The sequence below is a fragment of the Lolium perenne genome, chromosome 6 (genome assembly GCF_019359855.2).
Source record: "Lolium perenne isolate Kyuss_39 chromosome 6, Kyuss_2.0, whole genome shotgun sequence".
NCBI classification, from domain to species: domain Eukaryota; kingdom Viridiplantae; phylum Streptophyta; class Magnoliopsida; order Poales; family Poaceae; genus Lolium; species Lolium perenne.
The window spans coordinates 271,266,942-271,293,244 of NC_067249.2; positions in this window are offsets into that span (position 1 = coordinate 271,266,942).

Consider the following 26,303-nt stretch of genomic DNA (forward strand, 5'->3'; position numbering starts at 1 on the left):
ATGTTTAATAATTGTACCAGTTATTGAAAAATGCAAAAAGAAAAAAAGCAGCGCGCCATGTTTTGGCCCAGCGCCCCCACTTTTGTCCCGGGTGAGTTTCAAACCGGGACAAAAGACCCCCCTTTTGTCCCGGGTGGGGGTTCAAACGGGGACAAAAGGGGGGGTATAAAGCCTCTGGCTCAGCCCCGGTCGAATCCACTGACCGGGACTTCGCCATTTGGAGATGCGCCGCCAGGCTGACTCACGCCGTCTCGCCGGCGCGCCGCCGCGTTCGCCTCCGCGCCGCCCAGCGCTCGCGCGCTCGTCGCGCCGCCACGCCTCGCCCTCGCCCTCGCCGCCGCGCCTCGCCTCGCCTGCGCCGCCGCGCCTCGCCGGTTCCTCTCCGTCGCCGTCCCGCGCCAAGCCGGTACGTCGGAATAGAATTTAGGATTTTTTTTTAGGAATTTTGGAGGGGAATTTAGGAAATATTATTTAGGAATAGAAATAGGATTTTTTTATCTTAGGGATTTATTTTTGTCTTAGGGATTTAGAATTAGATTTTTTTTGTCTTAGGGAAATAGTGTTTGCAAATAGAAATAGGATTTTTTTTGTCTTAGGGATTTATTTTTGTCTTAGGGATTTAGAATTAGATTTTTTTTGTCTTAGGGATTTGTGAACATAATATAAATTGTCTCAAATGACTTACATATTTGTATAATAATTGTGGTTTTATTAGCTATTCTTTGTTCTCGGCGACGATGTCGGTTCATCGTCGTGGTGGATTCGGTGGCACCCACTTGTTGGACGTGAGGGTTACTGTCCGGGACTGGGCTTCGCCGGGCTGGCACTGGGAGGAATCCGGGGTGCGCAGATTGGTGAGAAATCCGGGTCCCGTCGTCGACCCGAATCTTGTTTGGTGGCACTCGCGTGGGCCATGCGCGGTTCAGAGGGAGCCAGCCCCCGACCTGGTGGTACTTCGCCGTATCAGGGACGAGGACGCGCGAGTCCGTCGCTACATGTGGTTGTTGGACAGGGACTATAGCAACGCCTGGTCGATTATTCAGAGGGATCCTAATCCTCGCCTGAGCTATGACCCTGTGTGGGTTCCTTACCTTTGGGTGCGCTGCGCCCCCCACTCAGCACCCCACGCTCTGCACGGTTGTTAGTTTCAAAGATTTATTCGTCATGTATTAGGGTTAAATAAAAATGGACCCGATTGAGCTATGTAACTGGATTATATATTCTAGATGATGTTGCTTTTGCATATTTGATCAATGTTGCTTTTTTGTCTTAGGATTTAGAATTAGATATTCTTTGTCTTAGGGATTTAGAATTAGAATGAATCATGTACTCGCGATTAACAGACCGGCATCCCCCCTCTCCCCTAGAATTAATCATGTACTCGCGATTAACTTATCGATGTAATATTTTGCAGAAACTATGGATCCACTCCGCCGAGACTTAGAAAAGGAAGACATGGTCGAGAATATAATCTTCAACGGCGCCGGTGATCCACCCGAATCTCCATCGATGTATTTGAACAACTCCGGTTACGACGGAGAAGCCGACGGCGCCGGTGACGACGGCTCCAGTGATGGAGAAGCCGACGGCTCTAGTGACGACGGCTCCGGTGATGGAGGGGCCGGCGGCTCCGGTGGCCGGTCCTTAACGAAGTCCGGCGAGGTAAGATATGAAGTCTGGTGATCACTAGAGGCATGAATGGAGTTGTATATATATATATATATATATATATATATATATATATATATATATATATATTAACGAATGTTTCTTCTCTTAGGCCTCCACATCGAGCAAACGAGGCCCGGCCAAAAAGTTAAATGAAAAGACGCATTATACAATTGAGGTTATATCCGAACGGGGCGAACCGTTGGAACCCAAAAAGGCTGCAACGACATTTAAAAAACAGTGCGGAGTTATGGTTAGGGATCGCATCCCAATCACCGTGCGAGAATGGAATAAGACCAAGAAGGCAAAACAGAGTGAATATGTCGCCGAAAGGTACAAAGAGGGTCTTTGGAATGACCCCATGGCACATTTCACCCTGCCATAATGTGCGACTCAGGAGGACACGGATGCATTGAGGCTGAAAGTGAAGGAGTGGACTCTTATGAAGATGGGCGAACTATTCCGGCAGTGGAAGAAAAGATTATGGCAAAACTATCAGAAGGACAAGAGACCTCCAAAATTCGAAGGCTATCTAGCGTAGCAGGAGCATCACTAGGAGGAGTTTGTGAAGTACAAGACCTCAGAAGATGCTGCGGCCTTGTCAGAAAAAAACAAGAAAAATGCTGCGAAAAAGAAATATCACCATAACCTGGGGCAAGAGGGGCTACGCGACTGCCATGCCAAAGTGGGATAAAAAAGAGGCCGAGCTGCGAGCTAAAGGGATCATTCCGGAACCAATCCGCGAAGAATGGGAATTGAGGGCAAGAAATTGGTTCCTTGGGCATGGATGTGTGTATGACGAACAAACAGGGGACATTGTTGAAAGTGAGGGGACTAGGATACCCAGGAAGAGATGGCTTGAAAAGTTGAAAGAAATTAAAGAAGGGAAATTAAAGTTCCATCCCGATAGAGAGAAAGACTTGCTGACATTGGTCCTTGGGAATCTGGAAAAGGGAGGCCGAACACGAGGCCTTGGCCCTAATTATCCGTGGTCGATTGGGTTTCCCGACGACAAAGATAGTTATAGAAGCCGAGAGAGAGCAAAGAAGCGACGAGAGGAGGTGAAGGATGACCGGTTCAATGAGTTGCGAGGCATAGTTGAACGGCAGCAGCAGCAGATTGACGAACTTAGAGGAGTGCGCCAGCCAGCATTCAATATTACCGCCGGCTCATGTCAGCGGAAAAGCAGCGTGGCTGACTCGGAGATCCCGACTGACGATACACGGATGATAGATGGCGGTCCCGGCTACCCCGTGGATGGAATCAAGGACCAGACATCTTGTGAGCTCCATCAAATGATGAAGAACCTATCCGTAAAGGTGGCGGTCGGCTTTGCTTTCCCGCCTAGTGCTAAGGCAACCTGGCATGGTAGTGAGATTCCAACTGGCTATGCTCATGTCGGGGTGGATCAAATTGTATCGGGGTTTGAGTCAATGGAGCTTGACATCCCTGGACCTGAAGGTTAGCCTACACTCGGAGAAGTACTTGGTGATATCATTCTATGGGACAAGAAAAACATCAAGATTCCAGGCTCGGCGCCAATGCCGCCACTGCCTTCGAGTCGTCGCAGGTCACCATCACCTCCGAGAAGCCCACCCCATGATTACCACAGCGCGAGTCCATCTCGATCTCCGCCGCCGGGTCAGCCGTCTTCGCCGCCACCTCCGCCCGCTAAGGGTAAGGGCCCTGTCAACACCCGGATTTTTAATTCCAGATGCCTATTATGCCATCCATCGCAATCCCAGGAATATTGTTTTTGCGAGACATAATAGTTGATATCAAAGAACATTATTCATTACAAACCATAATCGTCTTACAACAAGGGATCTCATGATCCAATCTTAAAACAACAGTTGATCTAAAGATCAGATACAAAACACATAGCGGAAGAAACATAGTAGCGGTCCATTTGTTCCACAGGCAACGCTTGACGTTGGGAGGTAGTCCTAGTTATCATAGACATCCTGCTGTCCATCTTCCTGGTACTGGTGCTCCTCTTCATAGTCTGGCCATTTGAATAGCCAGGGACACAGCCATGAGTACTTTAAAGTACTCGCAAACTAATACTAGTGTAAGCACTATCAATTTTAATGAGAGAGTTCTAAGCTCTAGGTTCATTTGCAATAAGCCAGTTTTATTTCATAAGCATTTAGTAATAAAAGACTCTTCATTTGCCTAACTTAACTCAAGTGGGAACATTGGTGTCATTCCCACAACTCTGTTGTGATCAAATCAACTTCACCTTTCAATTCACCATTCATTTTTAGAAAACATCTGACAACGGAACAGTATGGCCATCCAACTGTCCATGACCGTGGACGCGGCTATTCGAATAGGTTTAACACTCTGCAGAGGTTGTACACTTGTGCCACAACTTTTGATTACATCCGTCAGGGATAGCCCTGAATAATCATACTCAGTATGCGGATCATCAACCATTAACCTTTCACTTACATACCCTAGTATAGGCACCTCCCCCATGAGCTTGGCCTCCCAGTGATGGCGATCTGCCATCCTGGGAACTGCACAGGGCTTGGGTAGGATATTCACCTCATTTTCACGTCATTTCAATTTTCACGGAGGCAGCCTCGGCATAACCTCTATGACGCTTGTTTAGAGGGAACCCATACTAAGATATATAAATTTCTAGCTAAAGCCTTACCCATAATCAGGTATTTTGGGGGTACTCTAAAATTGGAAATGGTATCGCATCCGAACCCAATCATCAGTTTTTGTCAAAATCACCATGTCATTCAATGTCATATTCACCGTCAAAACTTTCAATAGAATGACTCATCATTCTAAGGTTTTCAAAGTCATTTGATTCACATGTTCCCATCTAGAGTAGTCAATTTTAGTTTTAGCACTAGCAACTATTCATGAGGGGTGCTAACTAAATTCTAGCTCTCTAGGCTAAGTTTGATGTTCGTGTAGTACTCTATACTTAGACCAAAGTTAACTATAAACATAAACCTTGATAATCAAAGTAAAAGATTTCAAGATAAAAACTTGGGCTTGGAAAGGAAAAGCCTTAAACACGAAATAATATTGCAATGGTGCCTTGCTCTAGTAGAGCTTGCATTAGGGTAGCTTGCAAGAGTATAGCTTGCCTTGATTGGTACAGGGATCAAAGTTTTCCTCCTCTTCTTCGTAGAAGACCTCCTCCTCCTCCTCGTAGCCTTCGGTACTAGCGTCTATAAACGGATACGAGGTATACAATCACCAAACAATACTTAAGTACTTACCAATCAAGAGGCTCACACAAGCTAATCTATAATCACACCATTTTTAATATTGTGGTTGGCTTTGTTTTCTTTTTAAGAAAAATAACTTCCTCTCATTGAAATATTTACTAGGGTTTTGATTTATTTTCTTTGAGAAATAATTTCCTCTCATTGATCATTACTAAAATTTAATATCTTCAAATAATAAGTATGAGATCATGTTGACCAAAAGTCACCACTTCATATTTACCATTTGGGAAAATGATTTAAATGAGATACTACATCTCATACCATTTAATTACTACTTGGAAAAGATTTAATATTCTCAAGTAAATAAATATGAGGTCATGCAAACTAAAGAAATCACCTCATATTATAATACTTGGGAAAGTGATTTAAATGAGAGGATACCTCTCCTAATATTTAACTACTATTTTTAATTAATTTAAATGGGCTAGAAATAGCCATATAGCCATTATTTTGCTCTAGCCCATGATCATATGAAATAACTATGTTATATTTTTGCATAATCAATTAGAGTTTTTGAAATGTGAATTATAAGAATTGGAATCAACTCAAAATACATTAGGGTTGATTTTATAAAAATATTTGAATTTTGAAAAGGTACTGCCTTGTTAATTTTAGTGCAAGTGTTCTATGGTGAATTAAGGTTTGAGACCAGTGGGGTTGGATAGAGAATTTCATCTACTTTCACACAAAATTTGAATCATTCAAATTGGATTGGTAGATTTTTTTTTATTCAAATTTGAACAAAGCACCAGTATTGAATTTTGACATAAATGAATTAAACGAATTCAAACTGCTGGGCTTAGGCGGGAAAACTAAACGGGCCGGCCCAGCTACGCGCCAGTGCGCAGCAGGCCGCCTGACAGGTGAGTCCCACCTGTCAGCGGGGTTTAAAACCCGAAACGGTACGCATCAGTGTGGGGCGCAGGATTAGAATAGGATCCGACGGCTGAGACTTGTCTCCTTCCGCGACAGAAGGCGGCGAGGGGGTTGGCTAGGGGAGTACCTGGGCTCTGGCGAGGGTTGGCGACGAGGGCAATCGGCGTGGAAGACGACGGCGAGGCGAATGAGAGTCGTGGGAGATGCTGAGGTGGACGAAATCGTCGTCTCCTTCCAGCTACTGCCGCGGCGGCTCCGGCGAAATTCCGGCGACAGAGTGGCTAATTTGGTGAGGCTAGTGATCGAGGAGGCTCAGAGAGGAGAGGGGAGTCGAGTGGTGTGAAGAAATCGAGCAGGGGATGCGTCTATTTATAGCGGGCGAGGGGTGCTGCGGGGCACGGGCAGGTCGATCATGGCGACGGCGCTACGGGCGACGAAGGGGCAAGGCGAGGACGTAGATCTGTTCACGGTGTCATGGCGAGCAGGACAAGTGTCATGGCGCAGAAAAAGGAGCTTTGGAGCGTCGGCGTCATGCGTGTGTACTCGCAGTACCGTGGCGGATGTCGACGACGAGGACGACGGCGACAAGGCAGGAGAGCGAGAGAGGAGGTGTCTGGCGGCTAGCTGGTGTCCTGGCGATGCTACTAGCGGGCGCTGAAAGCGAGGTGAGCGCGGAGTCAACGGGGCATCGTCACGCTCTGGCGCGCTCTGGACGTGACCATGCGCGTCCTGGCATGTTCTGGCTGGCACGGGCACATCGTGGGCACGTCCTGGCCAGGGCACTGTCTTGTTCTCCTTGGCCAACGGCTGACATGAGCAGGTGCAGGGGAGTAAGGGGAGTCTCCAGGACATGATGAGGTGAGCCAGAAGTGAGAGGAGAGGATGATGGCAGGGTGGTGGCATGAGTGGCTCGGCATGGCCATGTACTGGCCATGGTTTGGTCAAATCCCTCATGTGATCATTGTCACCAATGCTTGGCATTGTCCAAGGGATGCAAGAGAACCTCAAGGATGACACAAGCATGGATGGTTTAGTCTAAAATCCAAAGGATAAAAGAGTATGTGCTCATAGTCAAATGGTGCTCACCATGTGTTTGATGAAATGGCCGAATGAAATTTGAATTTGAATTTGGCCAAAATATTTTATGGGTGTGATTCAAATAATGTTTGGCACACAGTGGTGGTGTTGGTTTGCAAAATGGACAAGGTTTGGTGAAATCCAAATTTGGGAGGATCTATAATCTGTTTCAATATTGCAACTTTGAAAGTTTAAAATAAGAATTTGAAAATGACTTTGCAAGGTTGGTCAACACTAGTGTGACCACCTTGATGTGTTCTTGGATGGGGAGCAAAGAGTTGAGAAAGTTTGGTTTAGAAATTAATAACCACAGGGGTTCAAAGAGGGCATCATGTTAAAAATGGCAAAATTGACCATTATCACATGTGCTAGGTTTTTTTTTTCTTTTCATTTGTTTTCATTTTCTTTGACCAAATGGTGCTCTTTTGGGTTCATTTAGTATTAGGTTGAGTTTGTTAATGGTTTCAAACCATTTAGGTAGAGTAAATATGACATAGGCCAAGATTTGCAAATATGGCCATATGCTCATATGTGCTTCTTTTTTTATTTTCTTTTCTTTTTCTTTGTTTCTCTTGGATCTAAATAGGCATGGTTAGGGTTTTAGAGAGATTGTTCAAAACTTCAAACCAACATTCATGGCAACAACCAGAGATTCATGCATGAGTACTATGCACACAAGTAATTCAATTAAAGTTTTTGTTGGCTCCAAAATTTGGAATAAGGGAAATTCATTTTCTTCTTTGTTTTGAATTTTTGGGATGTTACAAACCTTCCCCCCTTAAACAAAATCTCGTCCCGAGATTTAAGAAAAGTTAGGATCCTAAGAGAGATTGGGCAAATGGGTTAACAGGAAAACATACCCTGCATGGCATTGGGTGCTTCCTGGGCTTCTGTTGCACTCATGCGGTAGAGACGACCGTTGCGGTTGCTTGGGTTCCTTCCAGTTGAGACACGGCGCTACTGCTGGGCAGGTGCAGCGGTATTGGGGGCAGTCTTTGCTAGCTTCTTGGGGCACTCATTGGAGTAATGACAAGTAACTCCACATTCATAACATGTCACAGTTGACTTGTCCTTTGGGGCAATGGGTATAGCATTGCTTCCAGTCCTTGGGGCAGTGTTGGTGTTGTTGTTGTTGTTGTTGTGGTTGTTGTTGTTGTTGTTGTTATTGCCTCCGGGCTTCGGGTGTCCTCCATTGTGGTTGGTGAAGTTTGGACGGGACGTCGGAACAGGGGGCTTGTTGGGTCTTGGTGTATATCCTGTAGGTGAATTGTTGCGGTACTTCTGTGCATTGTGGGGTCCATTCTGGTGCATCATTCTGCGCTTGCGGTTCTCATTGGCCTGGTTGAGCTTTCCTTCCATCTGGATGGCCGAATCAACTAGGGCTTCTAGGTCAACAAACTGAATATTCACTAGCACTGTCTGCATCTCATCATGTAGTCCATTTAGAAATCTTTCCTTCTTCTTTTCATTTGTGTCGGTCTCATCCGGGGCGTACCTAGACAGAGTAAGGAATCTGTCACGGTATTCCACCACCGACATCCTTCCTTGCTTGAGCTCTCTGAACTCATCTCTCATCTTCTTGATCATCCCTGGTGGCACATGGTATCTGCTAAACTTGAGCTTGAAGTCTGCCCAGGTCATCATTTGCCCTCCATTCATTGCACGGGCACTGTTCCACCATGCTCTGGCAGGTCCTGACAGGTAGTGGGTGGCAAACAGTACTTTCTCAGCAGCATCTACTCCTGCAACTTCCAGGTTGTTCTCCATTGATTGGAGCCAGTCATCTGCATCCAGTGGCTCTTCAGTCTTGCTGAACATGGGAGGATTAGTGTTCTGGAAATTCTTCAACTTAGATCCAGGATGATCATGAGGTCCATGTCCTTGGTTGTTCTGGGCCATCTGCTGTAGTACGGCAAGGTTGGCTTGTCGCTCAGCTCTTTCAACCTCTCTATCTGCTACCATCATCTGTAGCATCTGCATCAGTGCATCTTGGTTGTTGTTGCGGGTTGGAGGGGCCATCTGAACATTTGAGGTAGATCATAAGATAAGAGGGAATTTTCTATGGCTTGTTTGGGTAAAGTTTAAAGAGTTTAAAACTTGAGTACTTGACATGTTGAATTCAAACAACACTTTCATTCATTCATTCCAAACAACATTACGAGCTAACACACCAATGGGTTTAAGAACCATTTTCTCGTACTATGATACATTGGGATGGATACAAACTCACACTAGTGCTCTCTTGCGTAGGTGTAAATTCTACTAAAGTGATCTAGGGATACTATTCTTCATCCGGAATGGTGGGTTCTTCGTCTTCAGGGGTCCTGTGCTTGGCGAAAGGCGCGGGCGTTGTCCAACTCCTTGCGGGTCTTGTACAGCATGAAGTCCAGGTATGCAACATAGTGGTTCATCTCCGGGTGCGGTGGCATGGTTATTGGCCTTCCCATGGGGTCATGTCTTGGGTAGTAAAAGAAGTGAGTGTTCTTGATCTTGTTCACATTCTGTCCACACAGACGGGCAAGTGCTTCTTGCATGGCTCTAGCGAGTCCATCCATCCAGTTGTTCCCCCTCACAGAAAACCATACGGTTTCCCAAATTGGGGCTCCCAGCTTTCCTCTCAGATCTGCAGTAACGACCCACTGAGGTTGTCTTCCCGACTAATTATTGAGTGGTACTCCAAAGAACTCGGGATACGGGCGTCCTAGATATTCAACTAGTTGCTCCAAATCCTTCTCGAACATTAGGTTTCCTCCGTGGCCAAGCTGATAGAACTCATAGTTGTACTCCATCTGTGAACCATTTAGGATGAGTAAGTTAGTGAAGTGGTCAAGTGTGCCAAATTTTATGTAGAATTTCAAGGAAAAGTAGAGCATGGATTTCTCTTTTTGAAAAGATCTCAAGGGTAAGAGTGAGAATAAGTTTTCATAAATATTCACCTCATTTGTTTTGAAACTAAGCTTTTCATACGTCCATTCTAACTAGGGCCTCCTAAGGTCAAACAATGGCTCTGATACCAACTTGTCAACACCCGGATTTTTAATTCCAGATGCCTATTATGCCATCCATCGCAATCCCAGGAATATTGTTTTTGCGAGACATAATAGTTGATATCATAGAACATTATTCATTACAAACCATAATCGTCTTACAACAAGGGATCTCATGATCCAATCTTAAAACAACAGTTGATCTAAAGATCAGATACAAAACACATAGCGAAAGAAACGTAGTAGCGGTCCATCTGTTCCACAGGCAACGCTTGACGTTGGGAGGTAGTCCTAGTTATCATAGACGTCATGCTGTCCATCTTCCTGGTACTGGTGCTCCTCTTCATAGTCTGGCCATTTGAATAGCCAGGGACACAGCCATGAGTACTTTAAAGTACTCGCAAACTAATACTAGTGTAAGCACTATCAATTTTAATGAGAGAGTTCTAAGCTCTAGGTTCATTTGCATAAAGCCAGTTTTATTTCATAAGCATTTAGTAATAAAAGACTCTTCATTTGCCTAACTTAACTCAAGTGGGAACATTGGTGTCATTCCCACAACTCTGTTGTGATCAAATCAACTTCACCTTTCAATTCACCATTCATTTTTAGAAAACATCTGACAACTGAACAGTATGGCCATCCAACTGTCCATGACCGTGGACGCGGCTATTCGAATAGGTTTAACACTCTGCAGAGGTTGTACACTTGTGCCACAACTTTTGATTACATCCATCAGGGATAGCCCTGAATAATCATACTCAGTATGCGGATCATCAACCATTAACCTTTCACTTACATACCCTAGTATAGGCACCTCCCCCATGAGCTTGGCCTCCCAGTGATGGCGATCTGCCATCCTGGGAACTGCACAGGGCTTGGGTAGGATATTCACCTCATTTTCACGTCATTTCAATTTTCATGGAGGCAGCCTCGGCATAACCTCTATGCCGCTTGTTTAGAGGGAACCCATACTAAGATATATAAATTTCTAGTTAAAGCCTTACCCATAATCAGGTATTGTGGGGGTACTCTAAAATTGGAAATGGTATCGCATCCGAACCCAATCATCAGTTTTTGTCAAAATCACCATGTCATTCAATGTCATATTCACCGTCAAAACTTTCAATAGAATGACTCATCATTCTAAGGTTTTCAAAGTCATTTGATTCACATGTTCCCATCTAGAGTAGTCAATTTTAGTTTTAGCACTAGCAACTATTCATGAGGGGTGCTAACTAAATTCTAGCTCTCTAGGCTAAGTTTGATGTTCGTGTAGTACTCTATACTTAGACCAAAGTTAACTATAAACATAAACCTTGATAATCAAAGTAAAAGATTTCAAGATAAAAACTTGGGCTTGGAAAGGAAAAGCCTTAAACACGAAATAATATTGCAATGGTGCCTTGCTCTAGTAGAGCTTGCATTAGGGTATCTTGCAAGAGTATAGCTTGCCTTGATTGGTACAGGGATCAAAGTTTTCCTCCTCTTCTTCGTAGAAGACCTCCTCCTCCTCGTAGCCTTCGGTACTAGCGTCTATAAACGGATACGAGGTATACAATCACCAAACAATACTTAAGTACTTAACAATCAAGAGACTCACACAAGCTAATCTATCATCACACCATTTTTAATATTGTGGTTGGCTTTGTTTTCTTTTTAAGAAAAATAACTTCCTCTCATTGAAATATTTACTAGGGTTTTGATTTATTCTCTTTGAGAAATAATTTCCTCTCATTGATCATTACTAAAATTTAATATCTTCAAATAATAAGTATGAGATCATGTTGACCAAAAGTCACCACTTCATATTTACCATTTGGGAAAATGATTTAAATGAGATACTACATCTCATACCATTTAATTACTACTTGGAAAAGATTTAATATTCTCAAGTAAATAAATAAGAGGTCATGCAAACTAAAGAAATCACCTCATATTATAATACTTGGGAAAGTGATTTAAATGAGAGGATACCTCTCCTAATATTTAACTACTATTTTTAATTAATTTAAATGGGCTAGAAATAGCCATATAGCCATTATTTTGATCTAGCCCATGATCATATGAAATAACTATGTCATATTTTTGCATAATCAATTAGAGTTTTTGAAATGTGAATTATGAGAATTGGAATCAACTCAAAATACATTAGGGTTGATTTTATAAAAATGTTTGAATTTTGAAAAGGTACTGCCTTGTTAATTTTAGTGCAAGTGTTCTATGGTGAATTAAGGTTTGAGACCAGTGGGGTTGGATAGAGAATTTCATCTACTTTCACACAAAATTTGAATCATTCAAATTGGATTGGTAGATTTGTTTTTATTCAAATTTGAACAAAGCACCAGTATTGAATTTTGACCTAAATGAATTAAACGAATTCAAACTGATGGGCTTAGGCGGGAAAACTAAACGGGCCGGCCCAGCTACGCGCCAGTGCGCAGCAGGCCACCTGACAGGTGAGTCCCACCTGTCAGCGGGGTTTAAAACCCGAAACGGTACGCAGCAGTGTGGGGCGCAGGATTAGAATAGGATCCGATGGCTGAGACTTGTCTCCTTCCGCGACAGAAGGCGGCGAGAGGAAACCCTGCCGGCGGCGAGGGGGTTGGCTAGGGGAGTACCTGGGCTCCGGCGAGGGTTGGCGACGAGGGAAATCAGCGTGGAAGACGACGGCGAGGCGAATGAGAGTCGTGGGAGATGCTGAGGTGGACGAAATCGTCGTCTCCTTCCAGCTACTGCCGCGGTGGCTCCGACGAAATTCCGGCGACAAAGTGGCTAATTTGGTGAGGCTAGTGATCGAGGAGGCTCAGAGAGGAGAGGGGAGTCGAGTGGTGTGAAGAAATCGAGCAGGGGATGCGTCTATTTATAGCGGGCAAGGGGTGCTGCGGGGCACGGGCAGGTCGATCATGGCGACGGCGCTACGGGCGACGAAGGGGCAAGGCGAGGACGTAGAACTGTTCACGGTGTCATGGCGAGTAGGACGAGCATCATGGCGCAGAAAAAGGAGCTCTGGAGCGTCGGCGTCATGCGTGTGTACTCGCAGTACCGTGGCGGATGTCGACGACGAGGACGACGTCGACAAGGCAGGAGAGCGAGAGAGGAGGTGTCTGGCGGCTAGCTGGTGTCCTGGCGATGCTACTGGCGGGCGCTGAAGGCGAGGTGAGCGCGGAGTCAACGGGGCATCGTCACGCTCTGGCGCGCTCTGGACGTGACCATGCGCGTCCTGGCGTGTTCTGGCTGGCACGGGCATGTCGTGGGCACGTCCTGGCCAGGGCACTGTCTTGTTCTCCTTGGCCAACGGCTGACATGAGCAGGTGCAGGGGAGTAAGGGGAGTCTCCAGGACATGATGAGGTGAGCCAGAAGTGAGAGGAGAGGATGATGGCAGGGTGGTGGCATGAGTGGCTCGGCATGGCCATGTACTGGCCATGGTTTGGTCAAATCCCTCATGTGATCATTGTCACCAATGCTTGGCATTGTCCAGGGAATGCAAGAGAACCTCAAGGATGACACAAGCATGGATGGTTTAGTCTAAAATCCAAAGGATAAAAGAGTGTGTGCTCATAGTCAAATGGTGCTCACCATGTGTTTGATGAAATGGCCGAATGAAATTTGAATTTGAATTTGGCCAAAATATTTTATGGGTGTGATTCAAATAATGTTTGGCACACAGTGGTGGTGTTGGTTTGCAAAATGGACAAGGTTTGGTGAAATCCAAATTTGGGAGGATCTATAATCTGTTTCAATGTTGCAACTTTGAAAGCTTAAAATAAGAATTTGAAAATGACTTTGTAAGGTTGGTAAACACTAGTGTGATCACCTTGATGTGTTCTTGGATGGGGAGCAAAGAGTTGAGAAAGTTTGGTTTAGAAATTAATAACCACAGGGGTTCAAAGAGGGCATCATGTAAAAAATGGCAAAAGTGACCATTATCACATGTGCTAGGTTTTTTTTTTTCTTTTCATTTCTTTTCATTTTCTTTGACCAAATGGTACTCTTTTGGGTTCATTTAGTATTAGGTTGAGTTTGTTAATGGTTTCAAACCATTTAGGTAAAGTAAATATGACATAGGCCAAGATTTGCAAATATGGCCATATGCTCATATGTGCTTCTCTTTTTATTTTCTTTTCTTTTTCTTTGTTTCTCTTGGATCTAAATAGGCATGGTTAGGGTTTTAGAGACATTGTTCAAAACTTCAAACCAACATTCATGGCAACAACAAGAGATTCATGCATGAGTACTATGCACACAAGTAATTCAATTAAAGTTTTTGTTGGCTCCAAATTTTGGAATAAGGGAAATTCATTTTCTTCTTTGTTTTGAAATTTTGGGATGTTACAGGCCCTAAGCGGAAGCGTGCCAACGCCTCCGCTGAGTCGATGAGTACTAACCGCCGACTGTCGCCCCTTCCAAGAGTACCAAAGGCTCCTCCCATCCTTGCTTACGATCGTAATGACGAGGAATGCCGCGAGATCTCAATGGCCAAAGTGGATGCGCATTTTCATCCGAAAGAACCCGAGCCCGCGCCGCCATTCACCGAGAAGCAAAAGGCATGGGCTATTGATTTTATTAACACACCATCGCAATATGATTTACACCAGAAGCGAGATGACAATACACGCACACTTGAGAAGAAATTGAAATAGAGCAAATCAAGTACAAGTGCAAGCGGGAGCAAAGTAAGTAGAAGTGCAAGCGGGAGCAAAGCAAGTACAAGTGCAAGCGGGAGCAAAGCAAGTAGAAGTGCAAGCGGGAGCAAAGCAAGCAGGAAAAGATCAGTCGTTCCCCAGCTCGCAGAACAGGCCAAACAATCGATCTCACCCCTCAAGGTGTTATCCGAAGACGTTCCCGAGCTGCTGCTGTAGCAGCAATATGATGAAGCTGCGAAGCTAGCGTAAGAAATGGGTGTGACTGTTGCTGAATTGCTAGGTTCCAAAGCCAACTTATTACCCGTCCTTGATGTAGCCCCTAAATATGTCCCAGGGATGCCTTTGGTCAGCGAAGAGAAGTCCCACCGGAGTATTACTTCCGAGAGGAAAATATCCATATTGACTTTGAAGAACTCTTCCAGTTATTCAATTTCGACGCCCTCGACAAATCTCTCATGAGTTGCTATTGTCTGTAAGTTGTTAAATTCATTGTCTACATATAAGTTGTTCAGTTCATTCAATTGTTCCAGTTCATTGCATGTAATTATCCTCATTATATCCTTCTGTACTCTGTTATGTAGAATGAAGATCGAGGAATGTAAAAGAAGGTCACTCTTTAAATTTGGGTTCATTGACCCAGATAAAGTACATATAGAGACGCTAACCCTCAACCCCAAGGAGACGGAGCAAAACCTGCTAAGGTTTTTAACGGAGCAAAATTTCTGTGACTCAATACTGTTTCCTTACAACTTCAAGTGAGAGTCTTACTTTGTTGTACACATTCACTTTTGCTTACTCGATGTTAAGTGTAATTGATGAGTTACTGATGTATATATAAACGTGTGCAGATTCCACTGGGTTCTGCTAGACATTCAAATTGATAAGGGAAGAGTTGAAGTCCGGGACCCATTAAAGAGAGACCCGGAAGAGTTCCGCAGCATGCAGGACATGCTCCAGAGATAATTTCAATCATTTTCGCGCTATATTAGTCTCTTTCGTTGATTTCCTGAGATATCAGATAATTAATAGCTCATTCATTCATTTTCTTTGCCGGGCAGCGTTTGGAACCGGTTCAAGCGTAGGGTAGATGGTTCCTTTACTGAGAACCTGACGTTTACTCCGGTCTCGGTAAGTAGTGCGAGATAGGTCCACGCATCTCTTTACTTCTAGTTTCAATACAATTATGATGCTAGATTATTATTTTGATGGAATTCTATTCTCGTAAAGTGCGCGACGCAGCCGCAGGGGACAAATCTATGTGGATACTACATTTGCGAGTTCATTCGCAAGTTAACCACTGAGCACAATAATAATAGATTCAACGTAAGCAATACATTCACAACTTTATTTTATTACCATCAATTTTTGTTATCATGATTGATATATTCATATTGATCTCCTTTTCTTATATAGGTGGATAGCATGCGGGAGAAGCTCCTACCAGAAGACCGCCTACTAGGAGTTACAGAGGAACTGGCGGGATTTTATATGAAAGAGATGATAGACGACGTGTGACTATTTAGTGTAAATAGGCGCTTCTGATGATCCCCGGCCGTGTAATCGAATATAGGGGCTCTAGTCCCGGTAATTGTGATCTCCATGTAACAAACAAAGTTGTATATATTTGTATGCTCGATCGTAAGACAAGTTATCATATATATGCACGAACGTAGTAGCGTACAAATATACGAAAACTTTTTTGAAATGAAAACAGAAAAAAAAGGGGGTGCACCAGCATGTGGCCTGCGTCGGCCACGTGGAGGACCTTTTGTCCCGGGCTGTATTACCAGCCGGAACAAAAGGAGTGCACCCTGCGCGCCCCGCGGCAGCCACATGGAGGACCATTTGTCCCGGCTCGTAAGAGGGTCGGGACTAAAGATTGAGCCTTTAGTCCCGCCTTGGAGGTCCCGGGTGACAAATCGGGACTAATGCCCCTTACGGGCCGGGACAATAGGTCCGTTCTGTAGTAGTGACGGAAAGAAAGAACTCCCTGCCACTGCCGTCGGGCAGCCTCCTCCAGCAGCGCCGGGGGTAAGGGAGGGTGGAGGAAGGAGGTCGGCGACGGTGCAGGGAGGTTCCCCTGTGTCGCCTCGGAGAGGGACACGGGGGTCAGCTTTTAGCGACAGATCAAGTGGAGCCACATCTGGGGCTGAGTGAGGCTCCTACCACACAATGTCTTTTTAATTGTCTCTTTGAAAGATCAAGCCGTCCACCATCGTTCTCATATTTTGAAGTGTTGTACCTCTAGCCGGAGCTCCTCATGCCTTCCTGCTAGTCGCCCAATTTTCTGCTGCCAAAACCACTTGTTTGAAGCCCTGGTGTCCGCAGGTTTTGCCAAATCAACAGACTCGTTGAGAGTTGCAGTGCACGATGATGCTTAAATCTTGAAAACAGTGGCATCACATTTTATAATTTATGCTACTCTCTCCGTCCTAAAATAACCTGCTCAACTTTTTCTAGATACGGTTATATCAATAACTAAAATAAATCTATATACTTCTGTATCTAGATAAAACAGTGGTCGCTCAACACGTGGCAGACACTGCATGTGCGGGCGCGCGCGAGTTCCGCCCGCGACCTGGCGCGCTGGAGTCTGGGACGTTGACCCGATCCGCTCGCTGTAGTGCAGTGCCCAAAAATGCATGCAGTGCTAATTCTTTGCACGGCCGGTACTAGTCATGTGAATATGAATTTTTTATTTTTAGATCCGCGAAAAAAAAGCAGTACACCGCGAAAAAATGAAAGCAGTGCAACGCGAATGAGAAGAGTGCACGGGCAGTGCACTGCCACTGAACCGCCCCGTGCGTCGCGACAGAAAGCAGTGCAACGCGAAATAGAAGGCAGTGCACGGGCGGTGCACTACCACTGAACCGTCCCGTGCACCGCAACCAAAAGCAGTGCAATGCGAAAAGAGAAGGCAGCGCACGGGCGGTGCACTGCCACTAAACCGCCCCGTGCGCCGTGACCGAAGGCAGTGCAACGCGAAAGAGAAGGCAGTGCACGGGCGGTGCACTGCCACTGAACCGCCCCGTGCACCGCGACCAAAGGCAGTGCAACGCGAAAGAGAAGGCAGTGCACGGGCGGTGCACTGCCACTGAACCGCCCCGTGCAGTGCGACCGAACACTAGTAGAAAACAGGCCTTTCGCCCACCCCGAAATGGAGCTTTAGCCCCGGTTCTGTTACGAACCGGGACTAATGCAACCATTAGCCCCGGTTCGAGCGGCCCGGACGCCGCACGGGGCTTGAGGAGCAATCGTCCCGGTTCAATTGGGGCCTTTAGTCCCGGTTCAAGCCACGAACCGGGACTAAAGGTGGTGCGCTCTGGGCGAAAGGGCTTTAGTCCCGGTTCGTGGCTTGAACCGGGACTAAAGCTTTGCCTCTATAAATTCGCCCCAGCCCCCCCCTCTCCTATGTTTTTCCCTCTTAGAAAGTGAGAGGAGTGTGCTAGCTTTGTTTTCCTTTATATGCACATGAGGTGTTAGATGAAATGCCTGAGAGTTCGATGAAATGCCTGAGAGAATGATGCCACTTGATTTCACACAAAAACAAACATGATATGAGGTGCCGCACTTAAGCTTTCTCCTCTTTCTTTCCTCCCCGATCGAGGTTAGCAACTTTACCCTTTGATCTGTCATTTGTATAAATGCATGTGTCGATGTACAGTGGTCATTTGTCTATTCATTATATATGTTCTGTAAAGGTTTTTTGATATACTTAATTATTTGATGTAGATGAATCGGCAATAGATGTACGGTAACCGACGCACTTCCGAGTTCATTACGGGCCTGCATAATTTTATTGGTGTGGCTCAGGCAAACAGTCAGAATGGTTTTATATGTTGTCCATGTGTTGACTGTCAGAACCAGAAGGATTACTCTTCTTCGAAAACCCTTCACCTCCACTTGCTTCGGAATGGTTTCATGCCCAGCTATAATTGTTGGACCAAGCACGGAGAAAGAGGGGTTATGATGGAAGATAATGAAGAAGAAGAAGATGACGATGAAAACTATCATATGTTCCCTGAATACGGTAATAGTGCAACGGGGGAAGCTGAAGATGAAGAGCCACCACCAGATGAGTGCGTTGATGATCTTCGTCGGGCCATTGCTGATGCACATAGAGAATGCGGAAGTGCCAATGAGAAGCTGAAGTTGGAGCGCATGTTTGAGGATCATAAAAAATTGTTGTACCCAAATTGCGAAGATGCCAATAACACAAAGCTCGGTACCACACTGGAATTGCTGCAATGGAAGGCAGAGAATGGTATACGTGACAAGGGATTTGAGAAGTTACTAAAAATACTGAAGAGGAAGCTTCCAAAGGATAACGAATTGCCTGACAGTACGTACGAAGCAAAGAAGGTTCTCTGCCCTCTAGGATTAGAGGTGCAGAAGATACATGCATGCATTAATGACTGCATCCTCTACCGCGGTGAGGAGTACGAGAATAAGAATGAATGTCCGGTATGCGGTGCATTGCGGTATAAGATCAGACGAGATGACCCTGGTGATGCTGAGGGTGAGCCCCCCAGGAAGAGGGTTCCTACCAAGGTGATGTGGTATGCTCCTATAATACCACGGTTGAAACGTCTGTTCAGAAACAAAGAGCATGCCAAGTTGTTGCGATGGCACAAAGAAGACCATAAGAAAGACGTGATGTTGAGACACCCCGCTGATGGGTCACAGTGGAGAAAAATCGAGAGAGAGTACAAGGACTTTGCAGATGACGCAAGGAACTTAAGATTTGGTCTAAGTACAGATGGCATGAATCCTTTTGGGGAGCAGAGCTGCAGTCATAGCACCTGGCCTGTAACTCTATGTATCTATAACCTTCCTCCTTGGTTGTGCATGAAGCGTAAGTTCATTATGATGCCAGTGCTCATCCAAGGCCCGAGGCAACCCGGTAACGACATTGATGTGTACCTAAGGCCATTAGTTGATGAACTTTTACAGTTGTGGGGCAAAAAAGGTGTACGTGTGTGGGATGAGCACAAACAGGAGGAATTTGACCTACGAGCGTTGCTTTTCGTAACCATCAATGATTGGCCTGCTCTTAGTAACCTTTCAGGACAGACAAACAAGGGATACAATGCATGCACACACTGTTTAGATGATACTGAAAGTGAACATTTGGATAAATGTAAAAAGATTGTGTACCTGGGGCATCGTCGATTTCTTCCGAACAAGCATCCCGTAAGAAAGAAAGGCAAGCATTTCAAAGGTGAGGCAGATCACCGGAAGCCGCCTGTCCTCCGTACTGGTGATGATATATTTGGTATGGTCAAAGATTTGGATCAAATAGTAACCTTTGGAAAGGGTCCTGGTGGTCAATCTGTTCCGAATGACGCCACCGGACACGCGCCCATGTGGAAGAAGAAATCTAAATTTTGGGAGCTAGAATATTGGAAAGTCCTAGAGGTCCTCTCTTCAATCGACGTGATGCACGTGATGAAGAATATTTGCGTGAACCTGCTAGGCTTCCTGGGCGTGTGAAAAGCCAGTTAGGACCGAAACGGGCAGAGCCAGAGGAGAAAATAGATCTGGTGAAAGCGAAGAGAGTTCTGCAAAACCTGAAGCGACCACCGCCTGATCTGTTATCAGACTATGACCGCTCTATTACGAAGTCACATGAAGAAACTATGAAGAAGCCGCTTAGAAGCGGGAAAAAAGTTTCCTAGCTAGGAGAACAGAAAAACCAATCGTGCCCCCCGCTCAAAGTGTTTTCCGATAACAATCGTGAGGCGGAGCTAGCACAACAGTACGAAGTAATGGCTGCAGGTCTTGGTGTGACTCTGGCTCAATACTTAAGCATGGTACAAGATGATGAGGATCTCCCCATGGCTGATATCGCATACAAATACAATGCCGGGGATCCTCTCCTCAGATCACCTGAGGAGATCGATAATCTATCAACCAAAATGCGAAGATTGCATCAGTGGTACATTCATGCCTCAAAGCAAGGGTTGGAATGGATCATTTTGGCAATTAAAGACGAGCATTTCTTCCGTGGAAACGACCAGATACACGATGAAATGGAAGAATTATTTCAGTTATACAATCAAGACGCCATCGACGTAGCTGTCATCAGTTGCTATTGTCTGTAAGTATTATTTCTCTAATTAAGTCTCTAGCTCAGCTCGTTCATTGCATTTTAATTATCCTCACTATGTTATGCAGAAAGAAGGTTCTCGAATGCAAAAGAAGAAAAATCAAGGACACTGGATTCATTGACCCACATGTCAATAATGAACATACGCTCCGAACCCAACCCGAACAAATAGAGCATAACTTGCTAAGGGCGTTGATGACCCACAAGTATAGGGGGTGTATCGTAGTACTTTCGATAAATAAGAGTGTCGAACCCAATGAGGAGCAGAAGGTGTTGACAAGCAGTTTCGATGAAGGATTCACTGTAAATGCTCACAGACAAGTTTTCAGGGGGTTTTGATATAGCAGATAAATAAAATACAAGTAAGTAAAATGCGGGAATAATAATTGCAGCAAGTGGCCCAATCCTTTTTAGCACAAAGGACAAGCCGGTTTGTTTACTTATGATGACCAAACGTTCTTGAGGACACACGGGGATTTAGTCTAGTGCTTTCGCTTCATATAGTTGATTAATCTTCATTGTTTTGATAAGTGTTGTGTGGGTGAACCTATGCTAATGCACCGCCCTTCCTAGGACTAATACATACTTGTGATTAAACCCCTTGCAAGCATCCGCAAATACAAGAAAGTAATTAAGATAAATCTAACCACAGCCTTAAACTCTGAGATCCTGCTATCCCTCATGCATCGATATACCAACGGGGGTTCAGGTTGCTGTCACTCCGGCAACCCCACAATTAGCAAACGAATACAAGATGCATTCCCCTAGGCCCATAAAGGTGAAGTATCATGTAGTCGACGTTCACATGACACCACTAGAAGAATAACACCACAACTTAAATATCAAACCATTAAATATTACTCAACATAGTTCACTACTAACATTTAGACTTCACCCATGTCCTCAAGAACTAAACGAACTACTCACAAGACATCATATGGAACATGATCAGAGGTGATATGATGATGAATAACAATCTGAACATAAACCTTGGTTCAACGGTTTCACTCAATAGCATCAATAACAAGGAGTAATCAACACCGGGAGAGTTTCCCCTATGAAATAATCAAGATTCAACCCTAGATGTTACAGCGGAGACGAGGTGCAGCGGTGGAGATGACGGTGTCGGTGGTGGAGATGATGATGATGATGATCCCAATGAAGTCCAGCTCGATGACGGTGACGATGGCGACGATTTCCCCCTCCGGGAGGGAATTTCCCCGGCAGATTTCAGCCTGCCGGAGAGCTCTTTTCTCTCTGGTGTTTTCCGCCCCGCAGAGGCGGCTGTGTCTATTCTCGATCATCCTCTGCACCTTAGGGTTTCGGGTAGATGAAGTACGCGAAAGGGAGATGGCCGAGGGGGGTCGTGGGCCCCCTCCCCCCGTGGCGGCGCGCCGGCCTATGGGGAGGGCCCATGGTGGCCCTCCTCGGCCTCCCCTTTTGGCTGGCTTCTTCTTCTGGAAAAATAAGAGCTTCGGTATATTTTCCGTCAATTGTTGATCTTCAGAAATATTTTATCCTGACGGTGCTTTTTCCAGCAGAATCCTGACTCCGGTGAGTAATTCTCCAATAATCATGAAACATGCAAAATAGGTGAAATAACATAAGTATCATCTCTAAATATGAAATATATCAATGAATAACAGTAAATTATGATATAAAATAGTGATGCAAAATGGACGTATCAACTCCCCCCAAGCTTAGACCTCGCTTGTCCCCAAAGCGAAAGCCCAGACTCGATAAACACGACCACATGTTTATGGAGTGAAGAGTCGATAAATGAAATACGGACAAGAAGCATCACATTAATTCACACAAGACATTCTAGTGAATAACTTCCTCATATAACTCAACTTGAAACAAGTAGAGGGAAATCACAAATAAAGGTGCATAGGAAATCATAATTGGTGATGGCAAACTTCGTTCTTGGTCAAAGAACAATTAATAGATTGTACTTATCTTTCGAGTAGAGCCTTTATATTAGAGCTTATATGGCAGAACTTACGCGCTCAATCGTGACAATCTCCTCATAATCATTGATAACCTTCAAAGTCATATTCATTCAGATAAAATTTGTACTAAACAAGGAAGAATAAAAGACATGATTAAATAGATCACAATATAAATGGTTGGATCACAACAACTCAATTGCTTGCTTAAGATAGAGGGAAATAGGTTTACTGACTCAACATAAAGTAAAGATAGGCCCTTCGCAGAGGGAAGCAGGGATTACTCATGTGCTAGAGCTTTTTATTTTGAAAACATGGAAACAATTTTGTCAACGGTAGTAATAATTCATATGTGTTATGCATAAAACCTCCTATAAGTTGCAAGCCTCATGCATAGAATACTAATAGTGCCCGCTCCTTGTCCTAATTAGCTCGGATTTCCATGGATTATCATTGCATTACATATGTTTCAACCAAGTGTCACAAAGGGGTACCTCTATGCCACCTGTACAAAGGTCCAAGGAGATAGATCGCATTTGATTTCTCAATTTTGATAGATCTCAACTTGAGGACATCCATACCGGGACAACATAGAAAACAGATAATGGACTCCTCTTTTATGCTTTAAGCATTCAACAACAGATAATATTCTCATAAGAGATTGAGGATTAGTGTCCAAGCTGAAACTTCCACCATGATACATGGCTTTGGTTAGCGGCCCAATGTTCTTCTCTAGCAATATGCATACTCAAACCATTCAACTCATGGCAAATCACCCTTACTTCAGACAAGACGAACATGCATAGCAACTCACATGATATTCAACAAAAGAACAGTTGATGGCGTCCCCAGAAACATGGTTACCGCTCAACAAGCAACTTATAAGAAATAAGATACATAAGCGACATATTCTTTACCACAATAGTTTTTAAGCTACTTTCCCATGAGCTATATATTGCAAAGACAAGGAATGAAATTTTTAAAGGTAGCACGCAAGCAATTTACTTGGAATGGCAGAAAAATACCACATAGTAGGTAGTTATGGTGGACACACATGGCATGGGTTTGGTTTAAGGTTTTGGATGCACGAGAAGCATTCCCTCTCAGTACAGGTTTTTGGCTAGCAAGGTTGGTTAGCAAGCATAAGGGTTGAGGGAAAACAAACAAATATACATGTGATAGAAACAATCATGCATCTTCCTTGTAAGCACAAACAATTTTAACTTCAGAATACTAAACTCATTAGCTAACAAGAAAGAAAGATAAAGAAATAATATATCTACATGTACTTCCCTCTTTTCTACTTAAGCTTCAAAGTATTGTTGCTGTTGACCAATGCTAAGTTTGCCAAAACCAAATAGATTTACTTGATGCTCCCAAAGTGATACCAATACTAACAACAAGATCAATCACATAATAGAAATTGCAAACTAAAATAAGGTGTGCAAAACGTAAATGATAAAACTTCTCATTAATATTCCATAACGATAACTCACACCAAGGGATACATAGATAACCAACTAAAAGAGAGATACTTCCATACTGCAACCATCTTATATGATAACTTCCCTACTCATGATATGACACTACTTGATAGTAAAAAGGTAAAAGATAGTGATGATGTGATACCGCGGCACTCCCCCAAGCTTGGAACAAACCAAGGGGGCGCCAATACCAATGATGAATTACTCCTTCGGCGGTGGTGGTGAATTCTTCCCGTCATCAGACTTCCAAGGAAGAGGCTCTCCATCAACAAACGACATCTTGGTCTCAGGAATCCTGAAACCCGACAAAGATAGCTTATGTGTTTAAACCTGTTTTCATACTCACAGTTTTGATTCTGAACATCATAAAGTTGCGCTTGGAGTTTGTGGGTAGTGTTGTGAAGCGAGAGGATATCGTCCCACAGCTTTGAAGTCTCCTTCTTGTGTTCATCAATAAGTTCAGACACAATTTTGTGGAAGATGTCCACTTCACGTTCAGCCATCTTCTTGTAGATGAAGACCTCTTGTTCTAGTTTCTCCATCCTGTCCTCCAAACTTCCTTCTCCTTTAGGACCCCGGACATCTTCAATCTGCAACTCTCCATCTACGAGCAGCAATTCCTTGGGATGCATCTTCAGCTCGTTCATGTACGGGTTGACGACGTTCTCAAAGAAGTTGTCCTTCGGAGTTCCCGACGAAGACATGGTGGCTCTAGATCTGAAAACAGTATCTGGCAGAAAACAGCTCGAAACAAAACACGACGAGAAGACGATATACGGACCTCGGTGACAAGGGATTAACTTATCAATGCCTACAGATTGTAGACTAGGGTTTAGTTGGAAGTAGAGGGCAAGTAGATCTCGAAGGTTTCAGCCGAAAAGTACTCGACGACGTAAAAACTAGGGTTGCGTAAAACAATGAATCGATCCTTTCTTTGTCCCTCGACTCCCCCTTTATATAGGAGGCGGAGCCGAGGGTTTCGTAATACACAAGTTACAGAGTCCGGGAGGGTTTCTAACCCGTCCCGTAAAATTACAAGTCTATATTTCCTAATACAACTCTAGCTTTCCTTAACACTATCTTGGGCTTCCGAACTTTATATTCTTCGAGTCATGGGCCTTCAGTAAACCCCGGGTACCATCTTTGGCAGGCCCATTGGGGATGCCTATGTCAGTAGCCCCCGAGATTTTACTTGAATCGAAGAATCAGGGAAAATCTCCAAATTTATAAGCATTCAATAACTTTGCCAAGCTTATCATATATCTTTGGATATACAATTCTATATTGTACAGGGATAATGGTAGTTGGGGCTAGTTCATCTGACGGATCAGGTACTAGTTAACTGCTCTAGTGGCAATCCGCAAAAACCTACTTCAAAATCACGTCCCTGGACATGATTTCGGGATACTGGTGTTAACTCGACAGGTGCCGCCTAAGGTCTTACCATTCTGTCGAGTCCCAGTCATATTTTATCGGGTACCTAACGCGTCCGTTAGGATTTTTCTTCGCATCTGTTGATACGGAAAAGAGTAGCAAACCGACGTCAGAGACGGTGCCACGCCGCTCAGAACGGATCTGGGGTCTTACCTTCGCAAAATTTTGCGGCATTCAGAGATTGTTCGCGACTTTTAGCGCTCTGAGAATATATTGTCGAGTGCTTTTTCGGCTGTTGGAATAGCACATTTTATTGAGTCACGGATGACTTATCTTGCTTCCCGATGGGAGTATATGTAGAGTTATTTGTATAACTCGAAATATGCTCACTTTTTTTCTTTTTACAATTTCTTCGGGCACGCGAACAGCGTTCCCGATGGGAGTAGCCCCCGAGGCTACATCCAAGGACTTGTGCTTGGTTGTAGGATCAACGCTTTATGCCGCTATATTGTCATTCTTTCTCGAGCTCTTCACATCTATCGGGTGCGCGACTAGCGCTCCCGATGGGAGTAGCCCCCGAGGCTATGAACAAAATGCTTGCGTTTGATCATAGGCTCCCGCAATTTCTATTTTGTCATAGTCGAATATTTCTTTTTTCCAAAGTAGCCCCCGAGCATTTGGGCAAAAACTTGTATTTGATCAAAGGCTCTCGAAATAGTCAATAATTTTTCTTGCCGCCAATTTCCTGAATCTTCACTGTCGAGATTTTCCCCTTAGTCAAAGTAACATCATTACTGACAACAATCACAATTGTTGTATCCAGAAGACGCGAGTGCTGCTCTCTCTCTGTCTTGTGGGCCCAAATTTCTCGCCAATTT